This window comes from Pinus tabuliformis, chromosome 1_2, assembly GCF_031772625.1.
Source record: "Pinus tabuliformis cultivar Carrire ecotype Pingquan chromosome 1_2, CPIR1, whole genome shotgun sequence".
Classification (NCBI taxonomy): domain Eukaryota; kingdom Viridiplantae; phylum Streptophyta; class Pinopsida; order Pinales; family Pinaceae; genus Pinus; species Pinus tabuliformis.
Genome location: NC_142298.1, coordinates 835,941,832 through 835,962,231, shown reverse-complemented (window position 1 = coordinate 835,962,231; position 20,400 = coordinate 835,941,832). Strand labels below are relative to the sequence as shown.

Sequence of the window (20,400 nt, the reverse complement as noted above, 5' to 3'; positions counted from 1 at the left end):
GTATGAACAAATGTTGTTTGAGCATGAAATATCACATAAAACTAACACTGTGTAGTGAAAACATTATTATGGAATAGTGCTGTAAAGAAAAGCGTTGCATAGCTAATAATAGTGGTGCTAGCCAAACCATAATATCAGACCCGGCAGCGGGTTTTACATTCACATGTAACAGAACCAAAAAGTACCTAACCTATTGTCAGGAAGCCAAAACATAATGTCGAGTTAAGGGCAGCAATACGAAAATACAACCTGAATGTTAACCATGTACTAACCCGGCAGTTAGGAACCACTGTAAATAGTTGTTCGCGGAGAGGCAGTCTCTGCACTCATATAACGAGTGCAGGACTAACCTCGATGTCGCTGTTAACATATATATAAGGGAACAGACTTGCAAGAACTAAATGCATGTGGAATCATCAAGATTTAAACCATAATAACGCATATTGCAGTAAACCCATAAAGACTATGATTCCATTGAGCAACAGAGAAATGAACCAACAGCAACATGTTGAATATAAAACTCCCATATGAACCGGCAATGTAAGAACGACATGACCATTAGTAATTATTGATAATTTCTGTGAATAGAAAACAAGTATTCGTTAAGAAACTGCGAAACCTTACTGTAGCCGTGAGAAGTCCAGACGTGGGAGACAGCGGTAAACCACAAATGACACAGCTATTATAAAGTAACGTAGCTTCACATATCTGTTATTATAAAGTAACATAGCTTCAGATATCTGTCAATAGCTCGGACGAGCTTCAAATATACAGACAATAACATTCGAACCCTGAGACCCTAACTAATCAAATGCACAGAAGTATAGGTAAAAGGCGTGAAAGCCATAACCCTAAGGGCTCATACAGGACAGACCGGCATGGAGAGGCCGTCTGTTGAGTGCACAAGGGTTTGAAATATGGAATCCGACCTGAGACATTAAGCAAAAAACACAAGCCATGTCTCAGCCCGCAGTCATCACACAACATTACCGTAAGCCATTTACTAAGAAGAAACTGGTAGACAGGGTGAGCATACCTGTAAGCTTCGCTAGTCCCAAATCCTCCTGCACGCTGGCAAACTGATTTGTGCATAACCTACACGGTGAACAACCGAGCACAGATAGGGTATGCAGAGGGTTTCAAGAATAACGAAATTATAACTATGGAGCCGACTGCAAATAGGAGTAACAGATAGATAACAGAAGAATCGTTACCTGAACTAGGAACCGGAGCCGTTGCAGAGAGGTCAGTCGAAGTGTGGAAGGGCTCGGCTGTAGCGGTGGACTGCAAATGAGCTCTGTCCGAAGAACCCGGTGAATAAATATCGAATGACAAACCCTAAACAAACCAGAACCGTTCGATGAAGGTGAATAGATCTCCATCGTTGATTTAAGCGGGAGGTCCTGGCGCGAAACCCCGTGTGGGCCAACCCTCCGCAAGGCACATGACTTCACGTGAAGTTGAGCCATCTGGCCACGGAAAAGGGTGAGCTGGGCTCTTACACATTTACCACGTGGCACTTAGCATGTATAATGAGCCGGATATGACAGCAAGGTTCCAATACATTAAGTCACTGTTACCAAACATTAGCACGGCAGTAAGCCACGTACAATGGGTATGATATTACCTAAGGTTTTATATTGGTATATTAGCATGCGTAATGGCTGGACCGAGCCTAACAAAGCATAAATATGTAGGTAGATGAGTGAAGGTTTGGCGGAGACTGTAAATAATAGTTAAACTTATTTGGTTAAGAAGAAAGGGTTAACGAACTGACCCCACCCTTAAAATTTTTTTTTTATAGTTATGCATTTTAAGTTAATGAGATCGTGACAATGTGGTATCAGAGCTAAAGGTTGCAGTACTGGCGCCTTTGGGGATTGGTAAGCGGAAAGGATATTGAGGTACGCCATCAGTAAGCATAAACTCAGGAACGAGTTTAGTCATTCACATATTCATCTATGTCGTACACTACTTTTGGCGTGACGGGTGTGATTCATGTTTATAACTTCTTTGAGAAGTAGGTAATAAGTTGTTGCATCACTACATTCATAATATTGGATTCCTGATGAGGAAAAGACGATGAAAACTTTTGTCGCACTTACAAACAAAATTGAATACTCATTACACTTAAGAACAATAGTGAACACTCATTGAGGAAGTGACCACCAACTACCAACTTTTGATTTGCACATATGGCAATAACAACAATGCATATATTGAACTAGATTGAAGTTACAATGAACAAAGCTTAATGAGCCAATGCATGAATATAAATTAGGGGAACATCCTGGAATACGATGAAAAATTGTTTAAAGAGGACATTAGAAGAACCCCTTTAGATATTGAAAACATGCAATGAGTCAAGTAGCGAGACTTGATTGTCATAACTAACTTTTGATTCGGTCTTGTCATGGATGCATGAAGACGATTGGTAGTTGAGATTGGTTAGTGTTGTATGACTAACCCATAGAACTTATATGCATTAATTAAATTGAACTAAGATTGTTACAATTCGTAAACAAGTGAAGGTTGATTGATGTCACATGCATGAAATGTGTGTATGAAAATTTTTACTCTCTCGGTGCTATAGTTCAGTTGTGCATGAGAAGAGTTCTTAATTTTATTCACCATAAGAATGCATGATGAATAGCATATGCTTATGTCTTAATAGATTTAGTGATGATTACCCTCTAATTAAGTGAAATCCATTAGCATGGTACGTGTTTATCATTACTTGTTGAGAGATAAAAACCATTGGAGCCTCGATTAATGATGGTTGAATTTATCTCTACTATGGGAATGATGGATTTCTTATGCATATTGCATTCCAGTGTGAACTTAATTGGAGAGGCATGTTCAGTGGGTAACATTTCTAGGACCCAATTCACGGTATAACTACATGTGATAATTACTCATAAATAGACTAGCTGTGTTAATACAGTTGTCAGTAAACTCTAACTACCTTCCCCAACTATAGATGCTTCCAAAGGAATGGAAGCAAAGAGAAGGAAGAAGACCGTGCTGTAGGGACAGACGGAGATAGGAAAAAGAAATCGCTAAGTCTGGTGATGACCAGATAAAGCAAGCTTTGAGTGTTAGAATCTTGCAGAAGATTCTAAGTCTTGGGATGACTAGATAGCGCTTGAGGTGCATGTGAGTATTCCCTTGACCATGCTTAAGAAGTTGAAAAATGATAACCATAGTGTGTTGCTGTTAATGATTTTCGTAATGTCTCCTTGAAGTCATTATTCTGAAAAGGTCACATAGTAGTGTTATGATAGTAGTTGCATCTAGCATCAAGTGGTAACTCTGGTGCATGTGCGACACTTAGGAGATTATGCTTCTAATTGCATAAGTAGAGCAATTTCTTCCGGTAAGGGTGGTTTAACTTGTTAATTATGCATGTTGACCCAAGGATAAGATAAGTGTCTTGTTCACTTACTTGAAGAACACGTATGAATGTTTTATATGATTTCTTGGTAGAGAAAGTATTTGAATGCATGCAATAAAAGAATGGTTCTTTTATAGATTTTCTTGGTAAAGGAAATGTGTTAAGGCATGCAGTTAAAGATTGATTATTGGGTATGTTTTCTTGGTAAAGAAAATAGGTAGTTCCTATTAGAAAGACTCCACGTGAGTCTTGTGTGTGAAATGCTCGTCTCTTGTCTATAAAATCCTTGCTAAATATGGCCGAGGTATTTTCTTGAGAAAAGAGGATGAGGTATATAAATGTCCTGAGGACATAGCATGGAAGGTGGCCAAGTTTGCTTGAATTAAAATATGTATCTTTATTTGATAAAAGCTTCTTGGAAAATATATATATATATATATATATATATATATATATATATATATGCTAATTGCATTATGATTCTAGTTGGTTTATAAGCTCTAGTGATATGACTATGCATTACATGCATGATAAAAGATAACTAAGAATGTGCTTCTAGGCACATAGATATTCATCCCTAAATTCTGGAGGAAAGAATATATTACATATATACATAAATATAGCCTCCTCCTAAGAGTATGCATACTTCATGTATGAAGATGCATGAGAATTTTTCTTGGAAATAAAAGTAGAGGTTCTTCCCTTAAAGACACATTGGAATAGTGTTCATACAAGAACCAAAATCCTTACTTGTTTCATGAAAAGAACTATGTGCATTGAAGTAAGGTAATTGTGTTAGAAGAACACATGTTGCATATTGGTAGCTATTTTGACTTTGGAATTATGAGTCTGTGTGTACTTAGAGAAAGAGGTCATGCTAGCTTCCTTGAAATTAATAATCTCTTGGGGAGATTGTCGTGTTGGATGAGCTGTGTTGATTGCTTGATTTTGATACATAAAGGATAATTAATCCTTGTTTTTGTATCTTGATTTTTATGCCTAAAGATAGATACCTTTAATAATTTCTGGAAAGGGAATCTTGAGAAACCCTCATATCTGAAGATAGAGAAATGAGGATTAAAATGACTTCCTTTAAGAAAGAGGTATGTGGTTTGTCGTATGAAATGATGGTGGTCTTCTAGTGAAGGGAATAAGTGTTGCATACATTAAAGAAGGGCTTATAGGATAAGCAATAGTATGCACAAAGAATAGTCATTGTGACGTAAGAGTTATGTTCTTATGTTCTTATATGTTAGAGAAATTATGTTTAATTACACTAACAATGCATGACTAAAGCTAGCCATAGTAAACGTAAGATAATACTCCATTAATGATGATTTGAATTGGAACAACAGACTATGGCAAAATTGGGAATGATGAGAGTATTAACTCAACTGTTGTTGACATTTATACATTAATGAGTATTTGCATATGCTTTATACATGACAATATGGTATGCATGAACATTCTTGGAAATGGAATACGTGTTAACTGATGCATATTTGTAACTAACGTTGCTGATGGAATTAAGTAGTGGTAGCTTAATGGCAACAAGAAAACTCATCACATAAATTGCTGCAATATGAAATGCAATTATAAATGAGAAAGAATGATGTTATATGATATGCATGAATTATGTTATTTGGAAAATTTGCATGCATACAACATGTATGATGGCTAAGTTTCCCATCAATCTTGATGTTGTGGACCCATGACGAGGGATAAGTGTAAATGCATGGTGTACATGCATGTTTATTTTGTAATGATAATGATTATATGGTTCATTGTGTAATTACTTTGGGAAAGAGTAATAAAAGAGAAATTTAACATGCCAGACAGTGCAGATAGTCGGGTGATGACAGTTACCTGCCCGGAGGGGTTGATGGTACTTGTCTGCCCGGATTGTGAAAGGCTGGAATGCCTTGGGTTGATGACAATTACCTGCCTGGAGGGGTTGATGGTACTTGTCTGCCCGGATTGTGAAAGGCTGGAATGCCTTGGGTTGATGACAATTACCTGCCTGGAGGGGTTGATGGTACTTGTCTGCCCGGATTGTGAAAGGCTGGAATGCCTTGGGTTGATGACAATTACCTGCCTAGAGGGGTTGATGGTACTTGTCTGCCCGGATTGTGAAAGGCTGGAATGCCTTGGGTTGATGGCAATTACCCGCCTGGAGGGGTTGATGGTACTTGTCTGCCCGGAGTTGGGTTGATGGCAGCTACTTGCCCGGAGGGGTTGATGGTACTTGTCTGCCCAGATTCCCTCTCCCTGGAATTCTTGAGCTGGTTGGCCAGTGGAATTCCATGTTAGACCTGGTAAGGTCTCTATCAAAGAAACTATCTGGATGTGAAAATGACTCGAGTTGGTTGTGAGAACCAATTGCCATGGATTGGGAATTCTTTAGTCCATTGTGGACTCATGGCTAAAGGAATTTTACATATAGATGTGTAAAATATGTTATGCACCTTTAATAAGAAATGAGCTTAGTGCTCAATAAAGAATAAATGGAAACTTTAATTCCTTTATTGTGTTATTAATGTTGTGAACATCTTAGTGGGAGCTAAGACAATTCTTGCTTGATGCAGTGATTGACTGTTTTGATGATTAGAGAGCTAGGTGCTCTTTTGGTACTTCTTGAAGTACTTTACGGATGTCTTTAGTGAGAATTCATTCAGTGTACACGTGAGCAGTGATTTATCATTTGATGATTAGTGTTAGTACTCTTTAAGTACTTGTAAAAGTACTGTGATTTAGAAAGCATCTAATATTGCACAATTGATTGCTAGTCAAAAGTGTCTCATTTGACTCAAAATATAGTGACTAATGTGGTTGAATTTGTTAGTCATATATTGCAGGAACTACTTACCATGGAAGGGTGAAGAATTGTCCAACCTTTATTAACAGGCTTACATGGAAGTATTCATGATTTTCAAGCATAAGATGGTAAGTTATGGTAAGTTGACACAGAGAATTGTTTATTATGAATGAATAAGGGCCAGGTGGTGGCGATTAGAAGTTGCATATTGTTGCAATTACGAATGATTATGACTATTGATGCTTATAACTAATGATATTTCTTATGACTATATCATTACTATGTTGTTTGTCAGAATGAAATCGTTGATTTCAAAGAGAAAGGATCACATTTTGTGTGGATTAGATGGTAATACCACGAGTAAATATCAAGTTCCGATGGTAAATTGGCTGATTTAAATCTAGAATTTATTGAACTCAGGGTTCAAAATTCCCGAAAGTAGAGAAGGTCATGGGAAGAAGTCAAAAGTGGATTGGTATTAAAACCATGACCGCAGCTCAAGGACTTGTGTTCTTGTCCCCAAATAAGACATTGCAACTGACATATGAGGGTGAGTTTTATGAGGTACTCATATCAAAAGCCCGCTCTCCACCATAGAAGACAAAGGGGGCATACCCTCATCTACAGATACTGTAAAGAAAATGTAGCCACATTTTGAATATTGCTACAGGGGCTTAGAGCATACTATATTGCAGGCTGTAAAGACTCCACATTCAAAACAAAATGGAAAGATAAGATGAGAAAAATATAGGATCGTAAAGCAATAGAGAGTATAGTGGAAGCATGGGATCATTATAGTTATTGTTGGTCCTCCTTAAGCCTTGCTAGGATTGGTGGCTTAGGCAAGAAGAGTGATTTTCTAGGTATCTTTTTCATTTTTTTTCTCCTATGGGGCTTCTTAGATTCAGAATTTGAAGGGACCCAACATGGGAAAAGTGTTGTTTGGTGGCTTGGGCCTGTAACACATGAACTGGTACTTAGCCCCAAACAACTCGTGAGTGTACAAATTTCAGAGGACAAAGGATAAAAAGGAGTTACTATTAGAATTTAAAATACCCTCTTAACAAACTCTACCTAGGATTTCTTGAAAATTTTAATTTACCAAGCTGTGCATTTCATCAAAAGATAAGAGCCTTAGTGTAAAAGAAGGATTGAAACTGAAAAGTAATGAATTGTTATCATTTTTTTCCATTCTACCAGAGTCAGAAAACATGTATGTACTAGTTCACTCTAAATGATGCATGATTTATTGCAAAGATGGTAGAAGACTCAATGCTCATTTCTTTTGATCTCACTGGAAATATCTTCTAAATCTATTAAAATAGTAACAATAGTACAAAATTATATCCTATTTTCCAGTGATCAGGAACTTTACAGCCCTAAAAGCTTTATTATGAGTAAAAGCTTCTAATTTCATTGTCTTCTAATAGTTTTATGTGAATGAACTCCAAATTTCTGGCACCATTCCGACTTGAAGTAAATGCGCAGGTGGTATATGGTAGGTAGACAGAGTAAACCTGCAATTGTTTTGGAGAAATATGTAGAGCTTTTCAATGAGTAATCCTTCAAAAGGACCAGTGCTCTTATTAGTCTTCAATGTGATTTTTCCTAGAACATACACAACCCTTGTATTCTTTGCCAATTCAAGCTACTGCAATTCCTCATCTACAGAGTAGTTACTTTCTGCCACTGTATTTCTGCTTGCATAACTTTTGTCATGTGAAGAGGAATAAGTTCCTCTGAGCTTTACACTTCATCATTAATCATCGAGAATATATATAATTTACATGCAAATAAGAGAGTTAAAGAAACCACCTAAAATATAAGAACTAATTCTTAAATTAAATTTCACACCAGTAATAAATAAACTCTCTCTAATAATACATGGTCCATTAATTAACTTAAATGTGAATTTTACCTTTAAACATCTATGTATCATAGATCAAAATTAAGCCAAAAAAAAAAAAAACAAATTAAAAAATATATTTAGTATTCAGTTCAACTTAAATACATAAATCGCTAAACCTAAAAATAACCTCGAGTAACATAAATAAAGTAACCTCTATGACACAAGGATATAGAATTGAAGATAACATACAAAAATAGCAGCATCTCACTTTCAAAGAATCCAAAGGGTCCAGAGTCCAGACAACTACAAGAAGACAGCAAGGATGAACCTAACACGTCTTCCCATGAGAAAACCCAAAATGGCTTCCATAGGAACTGGGATGAACAAACCTTATACATGAAGTAAGATCGATTCCCACCACCTTCCTTACTGAGCATGAGCATTTCAACTAAGAAAAATAGATTAGCATGCTTGCTATTCATATTGAAGTGACTATTTTCATAGTAATTTTTCTTTTCAATTTTAATTAAAATTGATATAAAATTTTAATTTTTTTTTAATATAAGTGGTTTAATTTCCAAAATTGAAATATTTCAATTTGTTTTTTAAATTAAATCATTTAAACATTCAAAAATATATTTTAAAAGATGAAAAATTATGATCTTGCGTGAAATAATATAACCAAAAAAGTTCTGTGAACCAGCCATTAGAGAGCAGAATAGAATGTTATGCAAACCTATATATAATGTCGACGATTATCTAAGGAATAATTAGTATCTCCTTCATATTCTCTAACTTGGGTATTGTAAACTTTAGAATACTGCTGAATCTGACCGTCACATGGGTATTGCAAACTTTGGAATATTGTTAAATATGATTGTCATAATAAGTGAAGTTGAACGATTAACTTAGACAGTTCATGTTAATCAAATTTCTGATAAATTTCAAAATCAGCCATGGATAATAAAAGTCATATATTTTTCCGAAAAGGGATTAGTATGAGAGTGGTAATGACCCACAAAATCTTTTGAGTTCATTTTTATGATTGATTTTTCGATTATTTGGTAATTAGATTGACATGGACGTAATAAAAATTTAATACTGCTTATGTCTATCTGATTTTCGAATATTCAGGGAAATAAGAGCCAGGCATTGTCCCTCTGATGAGCGGAAAAGTGAATTACTTCTGATTAAAGTTTGGCCAAAACTGTGAAGTCTTAACCGGAAAAGTGAATTACCTCTGATCAGAGTTTGGCCAAAACTGTGGACGGATGATGTCGGCGTATCAAGATGTGCTTGAATGGTTAGATAGAAAGTTTAGTCTCCCAGGTTTCATGGTCCAATTTTAGAAACGATTATGTATTTCTAGTTACTTCAAACAAGATTTGTTCGATTAAAAAACATCTGTGGACCCAGTATAACGGTATTAAACTAGTTAGCTTCACAATCAGAATCGATCGTAATGGGAATCGGTCGTAGATTCGGAGGTAAGAAGTAAGCTCGCAACAATTTCTCTGCTATATCATTGCAAATTCATTTACACAGGCAGAACAAGTTGGCATGACAGGACGGCATGGAAATGATTTGCTTCACATATACGTCAAGTCACTCCAGATTCGATTGTAGTCGGAATCGGTCATAGTTTTTGAGGTAATAGGTGAGTACGGATTAAAATTTGAAGTCGTTTATCGAGGTGGAGGAATTGTGTGTGCTGTTAAAAGTGGTTGGTATTTGGATAAAAAATTTAAAAATATTGTATTGAATTGTGTTTTTGATTGTGGAAATGGATTCAACATTATCAAAAATGTCTAATACACTTAAAATTTTGAAGTTTAGAAAAATCTTTGCCAAATTTTCTCTAAATATAATCAAAATCTCCATTTCCGAGTCATTTCTCCTACTCGTTAGACTGGGCTCAAAATTTGCGCGTAATAATGATTGCAAATTCATTTACATTTTGATTACTTCAGTAACGACAGTTTACATAAATGGCGATAACGGAAGGTACTATGTATTGTAAATTTGGTGAATATATATATAAATATAATAATTTAGATATTTAAGAAAAGGGAAAAATTGATCCAGTGAAACTGCTATTTTCATATAATTGCTCCATCACAATGTAGATTTTTTAGATTTTTACAAATATAATATTTTTATGATGGATTTCTAATAAAGAAGAAAAAAAAAACTAACTTCTAATGGATTGATGGTTGCGCCTTCCTGTGCAGCGCACACTTGCATTAGAATGGCAAAAAGGAGAATTATACACCACATGTGTCTCTCAAATACGCTGCACAATATTTCAGATTATAATATGCCCACGTTTCTTTACCTACAATCTTTGAATTATAAATCTAATTGAAGTCCCCATCATGCCACTATTATAACTCCTGCCTTCATTAATTTATGAAGGCCACCCACTGAATCCAGATTCCAAATTACAAGTGGACATTTCGTTTTCGTTTCAGACGGGCCGAGATCAGCTAGGCCTGAAAGTGTACACTATCTATATTCACGCATGCCTGACATAGTTGTCAGGCTTAAAGGTAGGGAAAGGTCTGCCCGGAGAGCATATCGAAGGTGCCGAAGGTGGAGATGTGTCAAGAATATATAAATAAAACCTATACTATTAAAAATATAAAATTCATTTTTAACGTGTGTATATATATATCTATCCCACTGAATCCAGATTACAATGGACATTTCGTTTTCGTTTCAGACAGATCTAGATCAACTCGGCCTGAAAGGGTGCACTATATTTATTCACGCATGTTTGATTATTTATCAGGCTTAACGGCAGGGAAAGGTCTGTGCGGGAGAGCACGTCGAAGGTGGACAGGTGGAGATGTGTCAGGAATACATAAATAAAATTCAGCATATTAAAAATATAAAATTCATTTTAACGTGTATATATATATATATATAAAAGTAAGATATCCTTTTATATATATATATATAAGAGTAAGATATCCTTTCCACGGAACGTTGACATAAGCTTAATGTACGGATATGGCTTTTACCATTTTCCCCTTTGTATAATTACTATAAATTTATATCAAAAATTGCCGAAATATTAAATAATGATTTTTATTATTTAAAATTTAATATTTGTATTTTTTAAAATATTATATAATCAGAAATTTGAAACTAAAAAATATAAAATAAAATAAATTATTTATATATTAAAATTATATATTTTTAATTTAATGTAGATAAAGATTAAGTGTTTTTGGGGCTTAGAGTATGTCTTACAACTATTTTTATTTGTTTAAGAATTTTTTCTTTCCAAAATAAAGAAATAGGTTAAGGACACAAGACTGAGAGGCACATCTAACAGGAGTGAAAGCTTGTCCCTTTATGGACCATGATTTAGTAATTATAAGTGGAATGATTTTCTTTTAATAATTGGTATGAACCAACTTGTATTAGCCTATAGCAACTAATGATAATTTTCCACGATTAATTTAACATTAATAAATAAATAAATAAATAAAAAGAAAAAGAAAAAATCAATCCTATTATGAAGCTTTAATGGAACTTTAGTGAAGATTATGGAACTCTAATAAAGATCACACAAGCAGATTTCCTAAATTATATGTGTCACCTAGTTTAACACATAATCAACTATTGCTACGTGTATATTTCAAAACTCAATGTGGACAGTTTTGTGCTCTAAAATGTTTGTTGTCAATAAAATTTAAATGTTTAGGCCATTATTTGTTAGTCCTTGCCGAGACATAAGTCTAGCAATTGATTTGCATGTTGATCACTTTTAGTTTTGCATTTATTATGACAAGTTATAAAGTTTAACTTTTTAAATAATTAATGTTTTTTTTATTTTAATTAAAAATGATAATTTGTTAGTATTTTATTGGCTTAAAATTTTGTATATCTTCTTTCAAAGTTCCTCACATGTGTATCATATTGTCCATAAAATTCACTCACCGGAATTACCAATTTTCACCAGAATTATCAATTTTCATAGAAACTTATAATTTAATTAAACAAATTGATAAAAGTTAATACATATATATATGAATACCTGTTATTAACTTGATAATTATAGTTTCCTGGAGTTTTAAACCCAATTGTAAATGATTATTTCATTAATGTAAATAAAAGTCTATTTCTTTTGTGTCAATCATTGGGTCAAGGGCTTTAATTGATGCTCCGACATCATCTAGTACTAATTACAAAGATTACTAAAACTACCGAATGCAAATGCATCTCCATGTTGTCTCCATGTTGCGTACAGATAAGAATATTAATATTCACATCACCAAGAATTTGATTTCTATGTACAAAGAATATGCAAGCTTTTGAATGCAAATACATTTGCATGTTTCTTGGTGAGCCGATAGTACGATCTAAATTTGGCGAAAGAATTCTATAGGGTTTTGTATTTCTGAACATTGTAGTCTAATGGTGAAAATTGTAGTCTAATGGTTAAGGTGATTCTAATTGTTAGATTGTTTTGTTCTTTTGCGGAATATTTGTTTCTCAATTTTAATTGAAATCTTGATGTCATGTCTTTTATTCTCTTTTCCTCTCTCTCATTTAGGGTAGGAATTTCAAATTTGAACTACTGATCAAATTTGATTGTTTCTACAACTCTAACATTTGTTTTGATCATTTTAACAAAGACAGTTTGGGAAGAGATATTTTTAGTTATATTTAATAGGAAAAATTCCCATCAAATTCCACCCGTGCTCTAATTTATTACTCTGTCAACTTTTATACATCGAAAGTTGAATGCATGTGCTTTCTCCTCGTACCAGATTTATTTTTTGTACATTTTATGAGTACAGTGCATATGCTTATCCTTGTAACAATTTCATTTTCTAGAACTTCAAGTCAAAGTTTTGAGTAACACAAAACATGAAATTTCTTGTAGATCTTAGACTTTTATGATCTATAATGATAATGAGATGTCTTTTAGATTAATCACACCATTAAAATTTGATTTACTTTTCAAACAAAATCTTAATGATATAATTAATATAACAATTCTTATCAATTTATAATTTTGAATGATTCATATGATAATCATAAGATTTTTTTTTATCATCAAACTCGCATACTCCTCAAAGGAGGAAGGTTCTATGGTACCCTCTCTTCGTTACCAAGGAAGGTTTTGCATACAACCAACCCGATAGAAACTTGTTGACTTCTTTCATCCTATATGTTTTGCAGAGTATGTTATGATTTGTAACTTAATCCCCATTGGGCCATTGCATGATATTTTTTCAGTTGAGTTTTACACACACTCCCACATTATGTCCACCATGCCCAACTGATCTTTCAACCATATTGGAAGATTTGAAGACCCACAACGTATTACAAATCCAACAACTTCAATTGGAGTAATCCTCTTTTGGAGTTAACAATACTTCAGGTTAGACTATTATTCTTTAGCTTTTAGAATGCATTAAGGCTTCTGTCTAGATAGAATAGAATCAACATGAACATGTAGAGTATATTAGTTCGAGCTTATCTGTAGGATTTGATATTTTACTTAAAAACAACTTACTAAAATTCCAGTACTTTGGCACCCTAAATTGTACACATAATAGTGTGTTGATAATTTTATTTAAGTTGAACAAACTAAATTAGTCAACTCTTCAAATCTTATTCTCATAATAAGATAATGAGACAAATTGCTCGGAATGTTTAAAATAAGAGAAAAATATTTTGATTTATTTACATTGTAGGAACATTAAATGGAAAATATAAAATAAAACTGATATATAAATTTTTAAACAAATATTACAACATGATAAGAAATCAATAGTGGTTAAAAAAATAGAGAAAAAATCAACCTTAGACTAACAGTGAGCTAGTCTAGATGTTAGGCCAAGATCTTGAAATCTTGTATAGCATAACCTATGAAAAAAAATGAATAAATTTAACAAAATAGGAGAGGTATATAAATACTAAATTGTACACACTATTATGTGTTGATAATTTTATTTAAGTTGAACAAACTAAACTAGTCAACCCTCAAATCTTGTTCTCACAAAAAGATAATGAGACAAATTGCTTAGAAGGTTTAAAATAAGAGAAAAATATTTTGATTTTATTTACATTGTAGAAACATTAAATGGAAAATATAAAATAAAACTGATATATAAATTTCTAAACAAATATTGACAGCATGATAAGAAATAAATAGTGGTTAAAAAAGCAGAGAAAAAATCAACCTTAAACTAACAGTGAGCTAGTCTGGATGTTAGGCCAAGATCTTGAAATCTTGTAGAGCATAAGCTATGAAAAAACAATTAATAAATTTAACAAAATACGAGAAGTATATAAATATGCAGATTGTGTAAAATAATTTTTTGATTTTATTACCAAAATATCCAAATCTTAAGCGGGTCTTTGTGAAGACCATTGACCAGTACTAAGACTCAAGCTACTGCAATGTACAAACTCATATACAACAATCAAGGAAACCTAATGAAAATGGAAACATATTGATCCTTCAAGAATTTTGCATGAATGGGTCGCTGGCTTTACAACTGATAAATATTGAAATGAGACCTTCAAAACAAAAAGTAAATTATCAGAAAGAACACAAGATATCTTTAGAAATTCTTAAATAATTGAAAGAAATCACCTTAATTGGTCTCTCCTTTAGAGATAATACTCTCTTCATGGCTTTCACCCCCCTACCCTCATAGATATCTCCTCTTTTAAAGAGGCCTCAAGTGGTTTTGAAGTTTCCAAACAAAAAAAAATCATATTAATTGCATTCCTAATCAATGTGATTAGGGTTAAGAAGTGGAACTTTTAAATGCTAGTTTAAACTATTTCTTTAAGAGATAGACAATAATAGGAGGGACCGTCATATTCATTTGAATAGGCCTATTTATCTCTCTTTAAAACATAAATAAAATTGAAATCATCAACTTTAAAAATATCATAAATTATTATTGTTATAAAACATAACCAGGTTGTGCCACAATCATAAATCATATGAAATCAACCAACAAAACATACACATATCATCACACATCATGATCTCATAAATATAACCTTGTATCTTCAATCCTCTTGTTTCTCGTTTCTCCATTTATCGTTCACATATATAGTGGAACCACAATATATATATATATACACGAACGATATTGTTTCTCCTACGGTTCATATATATATATATATATATATATATACGTACGAACGATATTGTTTCTCCTACACTGAACTATAATCAAAATATAATAATGGGATCCCACATATAAAACTATGAATAAACAACAACAAAAACAAAGGAGTGTGCTATAAAAACCTAAAGTGGAACTGTGAGAAGGAGCTAACTATGCTTGTTTTCTCCATTGCTTGTGCCTTTGTCTCAATTAAAGAAACTCATTACTATAGATTTTATTTTTCATTGTAAACAGGAAACAAATAACATGATATCATTTGTTAACTTGTGAATGAAAACGCTAATTTTTTTTCAAGAAGAACAGATGAAAAAGTAAATTAAGGAAGGGATAAAGAATGCAATTATATATGCATATAATCATCCTAGGTGGAGGACGTGAATCGAAATAGAATGACACGATACCCATATTCACAAAAGGGATCCCGCACAAAGCATGAAAATATTCGGTAGTGTTCACGATATGATAATAGGTAATAAAAAATAATAACAAAGAATATGGATAATTGAGGGAGAGGAATGAATATAGTCATAATATTTTATGTCGGAGACCCTCTGGGCCAGGGTTAAATGAAAACATGGGAAGGGAAGGAGATAATACGTGATTTTTTTTTTATTATTTATTATTTTTATTTTTTGTTTTAACAGATAGTACAGGCGGTGAGAAGACAACGTAAACCCTAGGTGTCCAAACGAAAACAAATTTCAATGATAAAAGCTCTAGTACATAGATATTTTTATGAAAATACATTTGGTAGTAATGTTGGTTGCGAATTGAGCAAGATTACCTGTGCATGAACTTCACATGGGTCTCTCTCCTAAATCCATAGGGCCTCGAAATCTCCCCCATTAGGCATGATAAGCATATTTTCAAGCATATTAGACTTTGATTGAAAGCTATCGAAAATTGTATTATGCCGTTTTGAATGTAAATAAGGGTGAAGTTTTAAATGGAATTAGGATAACCTAATAACCATTGAGAGCACAACAAGGTTGACAAACAAATTATTATATAAGAGATAATCAAAACCCATAAACAACAATTAACACTATAATCAATCAATCGAGGGTAACTAATTAGTGGTTGCATTATATATAACTGAGCCCTTTTAATTGACGTTAGACCACATAAGCCCAAGGCCCGACAACCTTAAGGGATTATGGTCATAATTCATATGGAAATATTGCAAAAAATTAAACGATATTTACGACTGGAATCAAACTCGACATCACATGTTTTGAGGGTAAATTCAATTGCCAACCAAGAGGAAAAATACACATATATTCGCATCCAAAAAATAGGAATGGGAGTAGGGTAAAACATGAAAATGACAGCTGTAGTCCACGAATAAAACAAGCGCGTAACGATTTGTACATACCCGCTGAGTAGAGGGGCCACAACAAGAAATCAAATTTTCATATGCTTTCTGTAGGCCATACTACCACCTAAAGACATCAAACCCTTATTGACCACTAGAATTCACTTACAGAGATGGGATAATTACCAAATGGTTGAAATATCAACATATTAGGGTTTTGGGAGTTGTCAAGAATCGAAATGGTCAGCTCGAGGTGGTGGGGTAAATGGAGGCGAATAGGACAGACATGACCATTAACTGAGTGGTATTTCCAACGTTATATACATGCATGTTGACTGTATATGCTCGACATAGGAGGTGTTGATGTGGAGGACTATCATGCAACAATCTAATAATAGACAAGATTAAGGTCAGGTCGAAGGTGAACTAGCCAATCAGACCCTCAAAATAATGCAAAGTCAACCATCAACCAAACACAACAATCGGTCGGGCATAGGCTTGAAATTCATGCCAGATTAAATGTAAATCGTGTCACATTAATCGAGTCTCAGCACATATTTTCCACATCAAAGAAAATATAATTTCTAGTAGAGGGGATCCAGCTAATAAAAACAAAACACCCTTAAAAATATGAAATAAATACCGACAATGCTTGGTAAACTAATGCCCAATGCTATTAATTTCGTATATCCATTTCCATATAAAAATAGCTCACCAAATCAAAATTCATAACCAATTAATGCTACCATAGCATAACTTTCCATTAAATCAGAGAGACCATTCATAGAGTATGTTACATGTCGAGGACATTAAACCATGTCCGAAGGTTGTAACACTATTTCAATCGTGACATATATAATATCACACATAATCACAAACCTTAACATTTAAACTTTGTGACAAGATCGAAACTCAAGCACTTTGGAATCACATTATTAAACAGTAAAGTTATACGTTATATAAATACGATATGACCAAAAAAATCAAGACCTTACCATGGAAAATGTGTATATGTTTTAACCATTTGTTGACATCAAATGCCAGTGCAAAGATATGAGTAGTACACAACAAATAATACAAGCCATATAGAAGTGACCCCTTCACAAAAGGTGATACACACCAACACTTTGCATTTGAACGCTTTTTTCAATTTTGGTAGAATATAATATATGTATATACTTTAAGCCAATGAGTGATTCATCGAAGTACTTGAATAAGATCAAATTACTGAGGATTATCCAATGAATCATTCATGCCTTGGAAATAAACCAAAATTTAGAAGTAATTTCCTTGTGGCAAGTCTTTAATTTCCAGTTAGATATAAAAATTGATATGAAGGAGAGCTCAATTTTTAATATGCAATGGTTTGTCAGTGTAATTAGTGTTGACCATGGTCAAAATTGGCAAATTCACATGGAGACTCATAAAGTAGGTCAGGACTCAAATTATCTCAAATTATTTGGTTGTATAGAAGGTAAGTGATTGTAAAAGAGGATTTTATAAGTTTTCCAAAAGAAGGAAATCATGGGTAGTAATAAATGGGACTTGAGAGACAACTTATGATGACTTACATAAGTAACGATAAGGTTTAAAACTTCAAGATTAATCCCTATAATGATAAGGAAGATGGAAGCTTGGTTCTTCTGCGAAATATCTTGTTGTAGGAATGTCTTATTTCAGAGAGATATAATGCTTTTAGAAAGTTTAGTGTAAAAAAATCAGATAAGATTTCTCCTTTATAATCATAACTTACTTAAGGATATGCTTCTAGTAAGATTTCCTGGTTGTTTTATCAGACAAGTAGTAGGAAACATAATAAACCTTTTTGAAAAGGACATGAAATTGCAGAGAAGAGTTGTCAAAAACAAGCAAATTATTGCAGAAAATAAACAAAAGAAAAAAGAATATTAAAACCGTGAAACATAAGTAAAACTGGGGCAAAGAAAATAAATTTTTTGGAGTCTTTTTTATTATTTTATTTAAACTTTTATTTATGTGCATGAGGAAATGTGATGAGTTCTAATACTCATAATGGATGATATTGTGGATAAAGGAATGCGTCGTGAATTAAACTTGCAGAGTTCATAACTCATTGGATTGTAGTTAGGCAAGGGTGATTATCCTGTCAACCAAAAAAAGTGTGTGGCTACAATTGTTTAATGAAAAGCCAAAAATATTGTTGGTCTTCATGCATGATGTGCCCACTAACAAGTGTGTGTAGGAATTCACATACCATAATGGGTAAACAAGGGGATTTGAGTACACAACGCCCAAAATTCATATTGAGAGATTGATCAATGACATTGTTGTATCGTGAAGTCTTTTAATAATTTCATGTTCAAACCTTTCAAATTCAATTAGAGCAGGATCCACGACATCCGTAGGATTGAAACTCATTTATTAATTTTCAATTTTATCACAAAATATCTCATCATCCATTTCAAGAATGTGAGAGGCATTCCCAAGACCGAAAGGGGAAAATTCTTTTAGAAGTTGATTAGAAAACGACTCATCATTATTCATGTCATGACTAGGGTTTTTGTATTTAACAATATTTTCTTCAATTTATAAGCTCCAAAGAGTTAAGGTGATATCAATGCTAAAGGAATTATTTTAATTAATATAGTTGTGGGAGCCAAATTGGTTTGTTAACTTATTTTTGAAAATTATGAGTGATGGAGAAAGAGATCCATAAAAAATATTTAGCAAGAGACAAGCTTTGTTGTTTGGGCAAGCTGCCTAGAATCCAAAGAGGTTCACCAATTCGCAAATTCTTTTGATTTTCCTTTATCTAATCTAAATTAAACTAATTTTAGGTACTAGTTAATGGTAAGAAACTAAATCTTTGGTATGACAACATTTTTCTACCTAACATTTTCTACATACTGAAGGGTATTCTTTCTTAGCAAACACAATTTTGCAACAGCTTCAACATGAACTGGAAGTGGGACAAGGTAGACCTACCAAACATTGGGCATAACAACAAGATGGTAGCAGAGTCCCCATGACCTTCTCTACTTTCGGGAATTTTGAGCCCTGAGTTCAATAAATTCTAGATTTAAATCAGCCAACTCCAGAGGACACATCGACATTGTTAATCAATAGGGTAGTCTTAATCCTTCTGCCTAATTCTAATGTTTTTGTAAATAATTCTATATTTTTGGTTCTTATGTCACGATTTATACAATGAAATTTTTTAGAAAATAATGTGTATCTTATCATATATCCTGGAAGGATGGTAGAGAAGTATATTTATTGTTAGAGCCTGAGAATGATTCTTAGAACCTACACCCTACTATATTTTTGCATTGTACTTCGACCATAAATTTTAATCAATACAAAGTCAAGGAGTTGTTACAAAAAAAAAAAAAAAAAAAAAAAACAAACTAAAGGAAAGCCCACACGCAAATTGTCAACATAAAAGGGTGAGAAATAAGTTCAAAACGACAACCTTTCAACCATATAACTTTTTTTTCTCCATGAACAACTTTTGATAATTAATTTTTAGTTGAGATAGGAGTTAATTTTAGAGGGATCTCGAACTTCAAATTTCTCGAGGGATTTCATCGTAAAATGTCATTACTCTAGCTATTAATTCTTTTCTTAATTTTAGTGAAAAATAGCATTTGCACCTGATGTTGCAAAGGAAACGCCGTAAGGCATAGAGTGTGGAAGAATAGGGACATGTGAATGGGCATTGTTGAAAGCAAGGGTGGATGATAATGAGTTGCAATTGAAATTGTTAGTTATGCGTATGCTGAATATAGATATTTTGTAAATAATAGTGTGTAGAAGAATAGTGACATGTGAATGGACATTGTTGAAAGCAAGGGTGGATGATATTGAGTTACACTTGAA

The 20,400-nt window shown here is 33.3% G+C and overlaps 1 long non-coding RNA gene across 1 annotated transcript; it reads right to left on the bottom strand.

The window, feature by feature from the left end:
• Nucleotides 1–541: 541 nt before the first annotated feature.
• On the bottom strand, nucleotides 542–1,276 carry LOC149208527 (uncharacterized). The gene is made up of 3 exons (XR_016252134.1): nucleotides 1,215–1,276; nucleotides 1,037–1,095; nucleotides 542–929 (listed from the first exon to the last, which is right to left on the bottom strand). It is a non-coding gene; the product is annotated as an uncharacterized LOC149208527 (long non-coding RNA).
• Nucleotides 1,277–20,400: the final 19,124 nt, after the last annotated feature.